This window comes from Oncorhynchus tshawytscha, linkage group LG10 (assembly GCF_018296145.1).
Source record: "Oncorhynchus tshawytscha isolate Ot180627B linkage group LG10, Otsh_v2.0, whole genome shotgun sequence".
Taxonomy (NCBI): domain Eukaryota; kingdom Metazoa; phylum Chordata; class Actinopteri; order Salmoniformes; family Salmonidae; genus Oncorhynchus; species Oncorhynchus tshawytscha.
Window position 1 is genome coordinate 4071532 of NC_056438.1, and position 14451 is coordinate 4085982.

The following is a 14451-nucleotide window of genomic DNA, read 5'->3' on the forward strand; positions in this document are numbered from 1 at the left end:
TGAGACAGTGAGGTATCCTGTGGAATAATTATAAGGACATGTCTGTCAGAAATGAGACAGTGAGGTATCCTGTGGGAATAATTATAAGGACATGTCTGTCAGAAATGAGACAGTGAGGTATCCTGTGGGAATAATTATAAGGACATGTCTGTCAGAAATGAGACAGTGAGGTATCCTGTGGGAATAATTATAAGGACATGTCTGTCAGAAATGAGACAGTGAGGTATCCTGTAGGAATAATTATAACGACATGTCTGTCAGAAATGAGACAGTGAGGTATCCTGTAGGAATAATTATAAGGACATGTCTGTCAGAAATGAGACAGTGAGGTATCCTGTGGGAATAATTATAAGGACATGTCTGTCAGAAATGAGACAGTGAGGTATCCTGTGGGAATAATTATAAGGACATGTCTGTCACATGTCTGTCAGAAATGAGACAGTGAGGTATCCTGTGGGAATAATTATAAGGACATGTCTGTCAGAAATGAGACAGTGAGGTATCCTGTGGGAATAATTATAAGGACATGTCTGTCAGAAATGAGACAGTGAGGTATCCTGTAGGAATAATTATAACGACATGTCTGTCAGAAATGAGACAGTGAGGTATCCTGTAGGAATAATTATAAGGACATGTCTGTCAGAAATGAGACAGTGAGGTATCCTGTGGGAATAATTATAAGGACATGTCTGTCAGAAATGAGACAGTGAGGTATCCTGTGGGAATAATTATAGGGACATGTCTGTCAGAAATGAGACAGTGAGGTATCCTGTGGGAATAATTATAAGGGACATGTCTGTCAGAAATGAGACAGTGAGGTATCCTGTGGGAATAATTATAAGGACATGTCTGTCAGAAATGAGACAGTGAGGTATCCTGTGGGAATAATTATAAGGACATGTCTGTCAGAAATGAGACAGTGAGGTATCCTGTGGGAATAATTATAGGGACATGTCTGTCAGAAATGAGACAGTGAGGTATCGTGTGGGAATAAATACGACGGGTGTATTTGGCTGGTTTCTTTCTGCAACAGTAAAGTGATATCATGTAAACATTGCCTATTGCTCTCTACCGTTCCCGTCTTTAAGTTAAACAACTGTAACATCTATTCACATGAATTCATTATCGTTAAAAACAAACATTTTCATGCGCTAATAATTGTTCAAACAAAAATAGGCTACATATTTAGCGTCACTTACCCTGCGCCTGTAACGGAAAGTTGCCGCTAAACTACGAACGTTACTCTGTGTCAACGAATGTAATCCTTCTTGCGGTGGACTTAGTACTATGTGTTGTCTAACCTATCAGGAGAGAGACTATGTATGTTTACAGCCCTGCGGTGCGGTCACAGTTTGATAAGAGGAAACCGCGACATAACAGGAGGACAGCGGCTTGATCAGCGGCTGGATATATAACACCTCCCAAATGACGCCCTATTCCCTATACACAGTGTAAACCCCAAATGTGCTGTCAATGCTCCATTTCTGGGGTGGGGGGGTACCTGTTTTACTTAATATATCTGAGTACAGGTTACTAAAAGTGATTTTGTAGTCAATACTCAAACTGATAAGCTTTTTTGCATAAGTTTGGACATTTTGAATGACGCCCCCACTAAGCCACGCCTCCAATATAATTTCCACATGACTGAATTTGTTAGTGATAGAAGCTAGATTTCCACATGACTGAATTTGATAGTGATAGAAGCTAGATTTCCACATGACTGAATTTGATAGTGATAGAAGCTAGATTTCCACATGACTGAGATTTGTTAGTGACAGAAGCTAGATTTCCACATGACTGAGATTTGTTAGTGACAGAAGCTAGATTTCCATGACTGAGATTTGTTAGTGACAGAAGCTAGATTTCCACATGACTGAATTTGTTAGTGATAGAAGCTAGATTTCCACATGACTGAATTTGTTAGTGATAGAAGCTAGATTTCCACATGACTGAATTTGTTAGTGACAGAAGCTAGATTTCCACATGACTGAATTTGTTAGTGACAGAAGCTAGATTTCCACATGACTGAGATTTGTTAGTGACAGAAGCTAGATTTCCACATGACTGAATTTGATAGTGACAGAAGCTAGATTTCCACATGACTGAGATTTGTTAGTGACAGAAGCTAGATTTCCACATGACTGAATTTGTTAGTGATAGAAGCTAGATTTCCACATGACTGAATTTGTTAGTGACAGAAGCTAGATTTCCACATGACTGAGATTTGTTAGTGACAGAAGCTAGATTTCCACATGACTGAGATTTGTTAGTGACAGAAGCTAGATTTCCACATGACTGAATTTGATAGTGATAGAAGCTAGATTTCCACATGACTGAGATTTGTTAGTGACAGAAGCTAGATTTCCACATGACTGAATTTGATAGTGATAGAAGCTAGATTTCCACATGACTGAATTTGTTAGTGACAGAAGCTAGATTTCCACATGACTGAATTTGTTAGTGATAGAAGCTAGATTTCCACATGACTGAGATTTGTTAGTGACAGAAGCTAGATTTCCACATGACTGAGATTTGTTAGTGACAGAAGCTAGATTTCCACATGACTGAGATTTCCATGTGAATATTCTACAGTCAGCATAAAGACAAGTAGCATAACCCCCCCCCCCATGAAAATCAGTGCGTGATGACGTATTAACACAACATGTACGTTTCTTTCCTTAAGCTTTCATGTACTAAATAGAAACAATTTAAAGTTCAACGTTTCGTGTGCACTGAAGTTTTAATATCCATCATCATGTTGCCAGAATAAGACCTTCTATAATTATTGGAGAATTAAGATCCCCGTGCCTTTTCACCACCCTGTAGAAGTTCATCATAATTGATTTGATAAGTTTGAGGTCTATCAAAACTATAGTGAGAGGGCCTCACACAGTATCATCCCGTGACTCTAAGTTTACTTCGACATGATGGTTATTATATAAATATTTACGCACAAAGGCCTTTCCGCTACCATTTCTCGCATAATTAATTTTACTAACACATTTCCCACCACGTCGAATAAACAAATGATCTGTTGGGATTTATAAAATTGGACCCGGAACTTCCTGTTTCCGTCACAGCTGTAAAAAAAATAATACAGTATGCCTTTACTTCCATAGAAACTGTGGATGGAAACATGGTTAGAGACAAGGTTGTTGATTTCATTCATGTTCAGTCCTGTGGTCTTCACCAAGTGAGTTGTTATTTTACACTTTACCCTAATACAGTGGCATGAAACTCATGGTTTCCAGGCCACATCAGGCCTGCAAGTAGGGTATCAAGATTCCAGTAACTTTCCCAGATCTTTTCAAAAAATCCTGGTTGAAGGATTTCCATTTTACCTTCCAACCTGGATATTATGAGGGAAAAAAAAAATGTGCAACCCTTCCTGCAAGTCAAAGTGGCTTGCAAAGTGCAAAGTGATTCCTATTGGAATCCAGCCAGAGTTAGGATATCCAACGGGTTACATTTTTATTCAACCACAAACTGCATTCAGAATGACTGCCAGGGTTAGGAACATTTCAGGAACATTTCTGACCAGGGCCCATTTAGGGAATGTGGTGCCATTTGGAATTTACGACCGGAACACATGTACCCACCTCTGGCTGGCCGTAAAAGAGGATTGAATAATTCCCTTTTATAGCGAGGGTTTTGTAACAAGAAATATAGGCTGTGTTTCTTTACTACACTCGTTGTAGACCTTACGCCCTGGCCCAGAGCTACCTTAAATAAGGGTTACACCTTATTACACACACGCAGCACACACACACACAGTGACACCTGTTTATGGCTGGAGTTCATGACCTCTCACATAAAATCCCATTGTGTGTGTGGCCGTGCAGCACCAGGTCCTCTTATGTCAAATGTTGTACATGTGTTATCTGGCAGATAGTCTGTATCAGGAGAGAGAGTTTGTTCAATGTACTAAGGGCGTGGACAGGCTCATCCTTTCGTTATCTATCTATCTGAATGTGTATTCTTGTATTCTATTCCCTATGTAGTGCACTACTTTTGACCAGGGCCCATTGGCATTATATTCCCTATGTAGTGCACTACTTTTGACCAGGGCCCATAGTGACTTTCCAGGGCCAAAGGAAGGGCCCAACATCGTAAAGTACAGTTACACAACCTCAATCATAATAAATAATAATAATCTCTACCATTGAGCCACTAGAGGGTGCTATCTATCTATCCATCTCACCACCAGAGAAAGATTGAGAGAGAGAGAGAGAAACAGGGAGAGAGAGAGAGAGGGGGGGTGCTATCTCACCACCAGAGAAAGAGAGAGTGCTATCTGTCTGTCTGTCCATCCGTCCGTCCTTCCGTCTGTCTATCTATCTATCTCACCACCAGCGAAAGAGACAGTGAGAGAGATAGACAGAGACAGAGATAAAGAGCTATACAGTCGTTGCCAAAAGTTTTGAGAATGACACAAATATACATTTTCACAAAGTTTGCTGCTTCAGTGTCTTTAGATATTTTTGTCAGATGTTTCTATGGAACAGTGAAGTATAATTACAAGCATTTCATGACTGTCAAAGGCTTTTATTGACTATCACAACAATTGAACCGCTCTCCTTGAAATTCTTGATGATCCGATAAATGTTTGATTTAGGTGCTGACTTACTGGCAGCAATATCCTTGCCTGTGAAGCCCTTTTTGTGCAAAGCAATGATGTTTCCTTGCAGGTAACTATGGTTGACAGAGGACGAACAATGATTCCAAGCACCACCCTCCTTTTGAAGCTTCCAGTCTGTTATTCGAACTGAATACGCATGACTGAGTGATCTCCAGCCTTGTCCTCATCAACACTCACAACTGTGTTAACGAGAGAATCACTGACATGACATGATGTCAGCTGGTCCTTTTGTGGCAGGGCTGAAATGCAGTGGAAATTGTTTTTTTTGCGATTCAGTTCATTTCCATGGCAAAGAGGAACATTGCAATTAATTGCAATTCATCTGATCACTCTTCATAACATTCTGGAGTATATGCAAATTGCCATCATACAAACTGAGGCAGCAGATTTTGTGAAAATTAATATTTGTGTCTCAAAACTTTTGGCCACGACTGTACAGTACATACAGTAACAGTCAAAGTTTGGATTAGTTAGGACTAGTTAGGGCTAGTTAGGACTAGTTTGGACTAGTTAGGACTAGTTAGGGCTAGTCAGGACTAGTTAGGACTAGTTAGGACTAGTTAGGGCTAGTTAGGACTAGTTTGGACTAGTTAGGACTAGTCAGGACTAGTCAGGACTAGTTAGGGCTAGTTAGGACTAGTTAGGACTAGTTTGGAGGGCTAGTTAGGACTAGTTAGGGCTAGGGCTTTAGGGCTAGTTAGGACCAGTTAGGACTAGTTAGGGCTGGTTAGGGCTAGTTAGGGCTAGTTAGGGCTAGTTGTGGCTAGTTAGGACTAGTTAGGGCTAGTTAGGGCTGGTTAGGACTAGTTAGGGCTAGTTAGGACTAGTTAGGACTAGTTAGGACTAGTTAGGGCGCACCTACTCAATCAAGGGTTTTCTTTTTCATTTCTATGTTCTACGTTGTAGAATAATAGAACACATCAAAACGATGAAATAACACATATGGAATCATGTAGAAACCAAACAAGTGTTAATTAAAACCAGTTAGAAATGGGGGGCAGTATTTCCACTTTGGATGAATTGCGTGCCCATAGTGAACTGCATCAAAATCTGTCCTAAATTGCTAATATATGCATATTATCATTAATATTGGATAGAAAACACTCTGAAGTTTCTAAAACCGTTTGAATTATGTCTGTGAGTATAACAGAACTCACAGGGCAGGCAATCTTCCAAACAAGTTTTGAAATCCTGAAAGTTGGGGCAACTTTGACGTCATCGCCCCCTCCCAACGCAATAAGTTATGGATCTGGAAACACTTCCTACGTCTTCCACTAGATGTCCTCATTCAGTAGAAAGTGTAATGGAGCATTTGCTGTGAACTTTGACCTAATGGGAAGGAAAGTAGTTGGTGTCGCAAAAGGATGCGATTTTGTTGTGGCGCGTTTGTCTTTGAGTGCTTCGGCTGTTCCAATCAGCCCCAGATGAAAACGAATGATCCGGTTGGAATGCTATTGGATTTATATGATTATAACATCCTGAAGATTGATTCTGCACTTAGTTTGACCAGTTTCTTCGACCTGTAATATGTCTTTTGGAAGTTTTGATGCAAAGTTATCCTGGACCAGAAGTAATTTTTTGGGCATTTGAGCTGAAAGTGGTAGCAAATGCTGCTACTTGGACACTAGAATTGAACATTATGAAACAAAACGATTTATTGTTGAACTAGGACTCCTTGCACTACATTCTGATGAAAGATCATCAAAGGTAAGGGAATATTTATGTTGTAATTTTGTATTTCTGTTGACTCCAACATGGCGGAGAAATATTGTTACGTCTGAGCGCCGTCTCAGATTATTGCCATGTTAGGCTTTTTCCGTAACGTTAAAAAAAAATGTGACACAGCGGTTGCATTAAGAACCAGTGTATGTATAATTATATGTAGAATATGTAGTCAAAGTTTATGATGAGTATTTCTGTTATCTGGCGTAAACCGAGATTTATGGATATAAAATGCATATTATCGAACAAAACATAAATGTACTGTGTAACATGTCATATGACTGTCATCTGATGAAGATTTTCAAGAGGTTAGTGATTGATTTTGTTTTAATCCTGCTTTTGTGATTTTATCTTTGGCTGGAAAAAAAATATATATATATATGTTGTGTTTTCGCCGTAAAACATTTAAAAAATCTGAGACGCTGGGTAGATGAACAAGGTGTTTAACTTTCATTTGAGGTATTGGACTTGTTAATGTGTGGAGGTTAAAAATTTCGAAAGAATATTTTTGCATTCCCTGCGCCACCTTTTCAGCTGAACGGGGGGGTGGAGTTCCCGTAGGGGAACCCATCGCCTCAACAGGTTTTAAACAAATCCTGAATTTTTTTTTTATATTTGAGATTCTTCAAAGTAGCCACCCTTTGCCTTGATGACATATTTGCACACTCTTGGCATTCTCTCAACCAGCTGCACCTTGACTGTCTTTCCAATATTCTTGAAAGAGTTCCCACATATGCTGAGCACTTGTTGGCTGCTGTCCAACGCATCCCAAACCATCTCAAATGGATTGAGGTCAGGTGATTGTGGAGGCCAGGTCATCTGATGCAGCACTCAATCACTCTCCTCATTGGTCAAATAGCCCTTACACAGCCTGGAGGTGTGTTGGGTCATTGTCCTGCTGAAAAACAAATGATAGTCTCACTAAGCGCAAACCAGATGGGATGGCATATCGCTGCAGAATGCTGTGGTAGCCATGCTGGTTAAGTGTGCCTTGAATTCTAAATAAATCACTGACAGTGTCACCAGCAAAGCACCCCCACACCTCCTCCTCCATGCTTCATGTTGGGAACATGTGGAAATAATTTGTTTACCTACTCTGCACCTCACAAAGACTCTGAGGTTGGAATCAAAAATCTCAAATTTGGACTCATCATACCAAAGGACAGATTTCCACCGGTCTAATGTCCATTGCTCGTTTTTCTTGGCCCAAGCAAGTCTTTTTTTATTGGTGTCTTTTAGTCGTGGTTTCTTTGCAGTAATTCGACCGTGACAGCATGATTCACGCAGTCTCCTCTAAACAGTTGATGTTGAGATGTTCTAAACAGTTGATGTTGAGATGTGTCTGTTACTTGAACTCGGTGAAGCGTTTATTTGGGCTGCAATTTCTGAGGCTGCTAACTCTAAAGATCTTCTCCTCTGATGCAGAGGTAACTCTGGGTCTTCCTTTCCTGTGGCGATCCTCATGAGAGTCAGCTTCATCATAGCGCTTGGTTTTTGTGACTGCACTTGAGGAAACGTTCAAAGTTCTTGAAATGTTCCGGATTCACTGACCTTTATGTCTTTACCAGTTGGATACAGGGGGCGCTATTTTAATTTTTGGATGAAAAACGTTCCCGTTTTAAACAAAATATTTTGTCACGAAAAGATGCTCAACTATGCATATAATTGACAGCTTTGGATAGAAAACACTCTGACGTTTCCAAAACTGCAAAGATATTGTCTGTGAGTGCCACAGAACTGATGTTACAAAAAAAACCCAGATAAAAATCCAATCAGGAAGTGCCGCATTTTTTGAAACCGCCTCATGGCAATGACTCCTTATATGGCTGTGGAGGAGCTAGTAGTCAGCTTACGTTTTCCACATTTTCCCCAAGGTGTCTGCAGCATTGTGACGTATTTGTAGGCATATCATTGGAAGATTGACCATAAGAAACTACATTTACCAGGTGGTCGCTTGGTGTCCTCCGTTGCAATTATTGCGTAATCTCCAGGTGCAGTACTTTTCCGTTTGCTACTGAGGAGAAACCCAACTGCCACGAATGATTTATCATCGAATAGATATGTGAAAAACACCTTGAGGATGATTCTAAACAACGTTTGCCATGTTTCTGTCGATATTATGGAGTTCATTTGGAAAAAAGTTTGGCGTTGTAGTGAATGAATTTTCTTTTTTTTTTTCTTAGCCAAAAGTGATGAACAAAACGGAGCGATTTCTCCTACACAAATAATATTTTTGGAAAAAATGAACATTTGCTATCTAACTGAGAGTCTCCTCATTGAAAACATCCAAAGTTCTTCAAAGGTAAATGATTTTATTTGAATGCTTTTCTTGTTTTTGTGAAAATGTTGCCTGCTGAATGCTAGGTTTAATGCTATGCTAGGCTATCAATACTCTTACACAAATGCTTGTGTAGCTTTGGTTGAAAAGCATATTTTTAAAATCTGAGATGACAGTGTTGGTTAACAAAAGGCTAAGCTTGTGTTTCAATATATTTATTTCATTTCATTTGCGATTTTCATGAATAGAAAAAGTTGCGTTATGCTAATGCGCTATAGTTGAAGTATTTTGCTGTCGATTTCTCAGCCAAGCAGGATGAACAAACGTGACGTTTTTCGCCTACAAAAATATTATTTTTGGAAAAAAGGAACATTTGCTATCTAACTGGGAGTCTCCTGAGTGAATGCATCTGAAGTTCTTCAAAGGTAAATTATTTAATTTGGTTGCTTTTCTTATTTTTGTGAAAATGTTGCCTGCTGCCAGCACAGCCTAGCATAGCATTACGCCATGCTAAACTTACACAAATGCTTGTCTAGCGTTGGCTGTAACGCATATTTTGAAAATCTGAGATGACAGTGTTGTTAACAAAAGGCTAAGCTTGTGTTTCAATATATTTATTTGCGATTTTCATGAATAGGAAACGTTGCGTTATAGTAATGAGCTTGAGGCTATGATTACGCTCCCGGATACGGGATTGCTCCACGCTAGAGGTTAAAGTAATGATGGACTGTCGTTTCTCTTTGCTTATTTGCGCTGTTCCGGACATAATATGGACTTGGTCTTTTACCAAATAGGACTATCTTCTGTATACCACCCCTACCATATCAATTTACTATAGGCTGTAGTCTTTACAGACGAACCACATCATATAATTATTTGATCTGTTTGGTATTTTACCAAATAGGGCTAGCTTCTGTATACCAACCCTACTTTGTCACAACACAACTGATTGGCTCAAACACATTAAGATGGAAAGAAATTGCACAAATTAACTTTTAACAAGGCACACCTGTTAACTGAAATGCATTCCAGGTGAATACCTCATAAAGCTGGTTGAGAGAATGCCAATAGTGTGCTAAGCTGTCATCAAAGTAAAGGGTGGCTACTTTGAAGAATCTAAAATATATTTTGATGTGTTAAATACTTTTTTGGTTACTACGTGATTCCATATGTGTTGTTTCATAGTTTAATGTCTTCAGCATGATTGTACAATGTAAAAACAGTTAAAATAAAGTAAAACCTTTGAATGAGTGTGTTCAAACTTTTGACTGTAAGTATTCAGACCATTCGCTATGAGACTCAAAATTGAGCTCAGGGACATCCTGTTTCCATCCTTGAGCTCTTTCTACAACTTGACTGGAGTGCACCTGTGGTAAACTCAATTGATTGCCCATGATTAGGAAAGGCAAAAAACAAGCCATTTGGATGAAGGAATTGTCCGTAGAGCTCCGAGACAGGATTGTGTCGAGGCACAGATCTGGGGAAGGGTACTCAAAACATTTCTGCAGCACTCAAGGTCCCCAAGAACACAGTGGCCTCTATCATACTTAAATGAAACAAGTTTGGAACCACTCAGACTTTTCGTACAGCTGACCACCCGGCCAAACAGAGCAATCGGGGGAGAAGAGCCTTGATCAGGGAGGTGACCAAGAACCCGATGGTCACTCTGACAGAGTTCCAGAGTTCCTCTGTGGAGATGGGAGAACTTTCCAGAAGGACAACCATCTCTGTAGCATTCCACCAATCAGGTCTTTATGGTAAAGTGGCCAGACGGAAGCCACTCCTCAGGAAAAGGCACATGACAGGATGCTTGGAGTTGGCCAAAAGGCACCTAAAGACTCTCAGACTATGAGAAACAAGATTCTCTGGTCGGATGAAACCAGGATTGAACGCTTTGCGTCACATATGCAGGAAACCTGGTACCATCCCTACGGTGAAGCATGGGGGTGGCAGCATCATCCTGTGGCAATGTTTTTCAGCTGAAGGGACTGGGAGACTAGTCAGGATAGAGGCAAAGATGAGTGGAGCAAAGTACAGAGAGATCCTGGATAAAAACCTGTTCACCTTCCAACAGGACCACGACCCTAAGCACACAGCCAAGACAAAGCAGGAGTGGCTTCGGGACAAGTCTCTGAATGTCCTTGAGTGGTCCAGCCAGATCCTGGACTTGAACCCAATTGAACATCTCTGGAGAGACCTGGAAATAGCTGTGCTGCAATGCTCCCCATCCAACCTGACAGAGCTTGAGAGGATCTGCAGAGAGGAATGAGAGAAACTCCTAAAAATACAGGTGTGCCAAGCTTGTAGCGTCATACCCAAGAAGACTTGAGGCTGCAATCGCTGCCAAAGGTACTTCAACAAAGTACTTAGTAAAGGGTCTGAAATGTGATATTTCAGTTTTGTATTTTTTTTTATATAAATTTGCAACAATTTCTAAAAACCTGTTTTTGCTTTGTCATTATGGGGTATTGTGTGTAGATTGGTGGGGGCGGGGAGACAATTTAACCCATTTTAGAATAAGAATAAGGCTGTAATGTAACTAAATTTGGAAAAAGTCAAGGGGTCTGAATACTTTCCGAATGCGCTGTAGAGCAGAAATAGGCCAGGGGAAAAATCCAGAATAAATCCATTAAATTCTACATAAAAGGAAGCGATTCCCAAACCTTTCATAACAAAGCCATCACCTACAGAGAGATGAACCTGGAGAAGAGTCCCCTAAGCAAGCTGGTCCTGGGGCTCTGTTCACAAACATAAGGAAAGCTTTGACTATGTACAGACTCAGTGTGCATAGCCTTGATATTGAGAAATGCCGCTGTAGGCAGACCTGCCTCTCAAGAGAAGACAGGCTATGTGCTCACTGCCCACAAAATTAGGTGAAAACTGAGCTGCACTTCCTTAACCTCCTGACAAATGCATGACCATGTTAGAGATATGTATTTCCCTCAGATTAAATAGACCCACAAAGACTGAAAACAAATCCCATTTTGATAAACTCCCATATCTATTGGGTGAAATACCAGAGTGTGCAATCACAGCTGTCACGCTTACTCAAATCCATTTGTATTTGTCACATGCACCGAATACAACAGGTGTAGACCTTACAGTGAAATGCTTGCTTACAAGCCCTTAACCAACAATGCAGTTCAATATATAGAGTTAAGAAAATATTTACTTAATAAATCCATAATAGTTTGCAAGCCCTGCCACATCCGACGAGCTTCAGAGCCGGTGTTTTAGGATTTAATCTTAGTCCTGTATTGATGCTTTGCCTGTTTGATGGTTCGTCTGAGGGCATAGCGGGATTTCTTATAAGCCTCCGGATTAGTGTCCCACTCCTAGCCTTTAGATCAGTGCAGATGTTGTCTGTAATCCATGGCTTCTGGTTGGGATATGTACGTACAGTCACTGTGGGGACAACGTTGTCAATGCACTTATTGATGAAGTCGGTGACTGAGGTGGTAAACTCTTCAATGCCATTGGATGTATCACAGAACACATTCCAGTCTGTGCTAGCAAAACAGTCTTGTAGTGTAGCATCTGTGTCATCTGACCACTTTTGTATAAAGCGAATCACTGGTTCTTCCTGCTATAGTTTTTGCAAGCAGGAATCTGGAGGATACAGTTCGGGTCAGATTTGCCAAATGGAGGGCGAGGGAGAGCTTTGTATGTGTCTCTGTGTGGAGTAAAGGCGGTCAGGAGTTTTTTCGCCCCCTCTGGTTGCACATGTGACATGCTGGTAGAAATGAGGTGAAACAGATTTAAGTTTGTCTACATTAAAGTCCTCAAGGCCACAAGGAGCGTCGCTTCTGGATGAGCAAATAATATAGATGAGAACTCTCTTGGTAGATAGTGTGGTCTACAGCTTATCATGAGGTACTGTACATCAGGCGAGCAATACCTCAAAACCTTTTAAATGTTAGACATCGCGTAGCAGCTGTTATTGAGAAATAGACACACATCACCGCCCCTCGTCTTACCAGACGCAGCTGCCCTGTCCTGCCGATGCCCCGAAAACCCAGTCAGCTCTTTATTATATGTGTCGTCGTTCAGCCACTACTGGGTGTAACATAATATATTACAGTTTTTTAATGTCCTGTTGATAGTCTCGACCGTAGATCATAAAGTTTGTTTTGGTAATGGTGTTTTACTCACTCGCCTACGAATCCTATCAAGACACCCCAACCAATCCCTTTGTATCGCTTACATTTCTTCATGCAAATGACAGGGATTTGGGCCTGGTCTCCAGAGAGCAGTATATCCTCCTGCTCTCTCCCTCCGGCAACTATGCCGGTCTACTAACCACCGGCCCTGGCAACTATGCCGGTCTACTAACCACAGGCCCTGGCAACTATGCCGGTCTACTAACCACAGGCCCTGGCAACTATGCCGGTCTACTAACCACCGGCCCTGGCAACTATGATTACGCACACCTGTTCCCCATCATTACGCACACCTGTTCCCCATCATTACGCACACCTGTTCCCCATCATTACGCACACCTGTTCCCCATCATTACGCACACCTGTTCCCCATCATTACGCACACCTGTTCCCCATCATTACGCACACCTGTTCCCCATCCGCATGTTCCCCATCATTACGCACACCTGTTCCCCATCATTACGCACACCTGTTCCCTATCATTACGCACACCTGTTCCCCATCATTACGCACACCTGTTCCCTATCATTACGCACACCTGTTCCCCATCATTACGCACACCTGTTCCCCATCATTACACACACCTGTTCCCTATCATTACGCACACCTGATCCCCATCATTATGCACACCTGTTCCCTATCATTACGCACACCTGTTCCCCATCATTACGCACACCTGTTCCCCATCATTACGCACACCTGTTCCCTATCATTACGCACACCTGTTCCCCATCATTACGCACACCTGTTCCCTATCATTACGCACACCTGTTCCCCATCATTACGCACACCTGTTCCCCATCATTACACACACCTTTTCCTATCATTACGCACACCTGATCCCCATCATTATGCACACCTGGTCATAATTTTCTCTGTGATTACTTCCCCTTTATTTAGCCCTCAGTAGACATCAGTCGTTAGGTTTTTCTCTCACGATCAGCACGCTTCTCATGTTTGTTCATCTGTATCGTTTCATCATTAAACTCAACTTCTGCACCTGCTTCCTGACTCCCGGCATATTATGTTACAGATGGAAACACCATCTTCCAGACGTTCAAGGAATAGGGTCATCTGCTCCAACAACACCACGACCAGCTGGCACGGCCATGGAGTAGGTCCTCCGCGTTCTCCACCGACCTCGACACCACCAGCGAGGTTCTCCATACATCCCTAACAGAGGGCCTGCTACCACGGGTCGACACAGTGAACCAGTCCCCCAGCCTACCCAGAAGACTGAGCGTAGGGGTCCAGACGGAGTTGGCATGTCGGGACGACAACCTATCCTTGGACGCACTCATCGTGATGGTCATCCGTCTGAATAACATTCTTTGGGAGCGCCAGTCCCCACCTCGCCACTCACCTCTCTCCTGTGGTTGTGCTGAGGCAGAGCCTGAATCCATAGAGGTAGGGGGCACATACCTCTCCGCGGCAGAGCGGCGTTGCCGGAGACAGCCAGGGCTCTGTCCCTATTGCGGTCAGGACGGGCACCAGCTTCAGCGGTGTCCGGTGTGTCCCACCCCGGGGTCAACTAGAGCAGCGGGGTGGCCCTGTGACCTTCCGTCTCCCAGGGTAGTTGTGAGTATTACATCATCATCGTTTTCCACCAAACCCTTCCTGGTTCCCATTTCACTGGCTGGCTGTGCCTCAGA

General features: G+C 41.9%; 1 protein-coding gene across 1 annotated transcript in view; it reads right to left on the reverse strand.

Moving 5' to 3' along the window:
• Nucleotides 1-1402, reverse strand: part of LOC112237033 (broad substrate specificity ATP-binding cassette transporter ABCG2-like) — a 36942-nt gene extending 35540 nt beyond the window's left edge. The window contains exon 1 of the mRNA XM_042328025.1: nucleotides 1200-1402. The gene's annotated coding sequence lies outside the window, so the exon portion shown is untranslated. The remainder of the gene's footprint in view (nucleotides 1-1199) is intronic.
• Between the last annotated feature and the right edge of the window lie 13049 nt (nucleotides 1403-14451).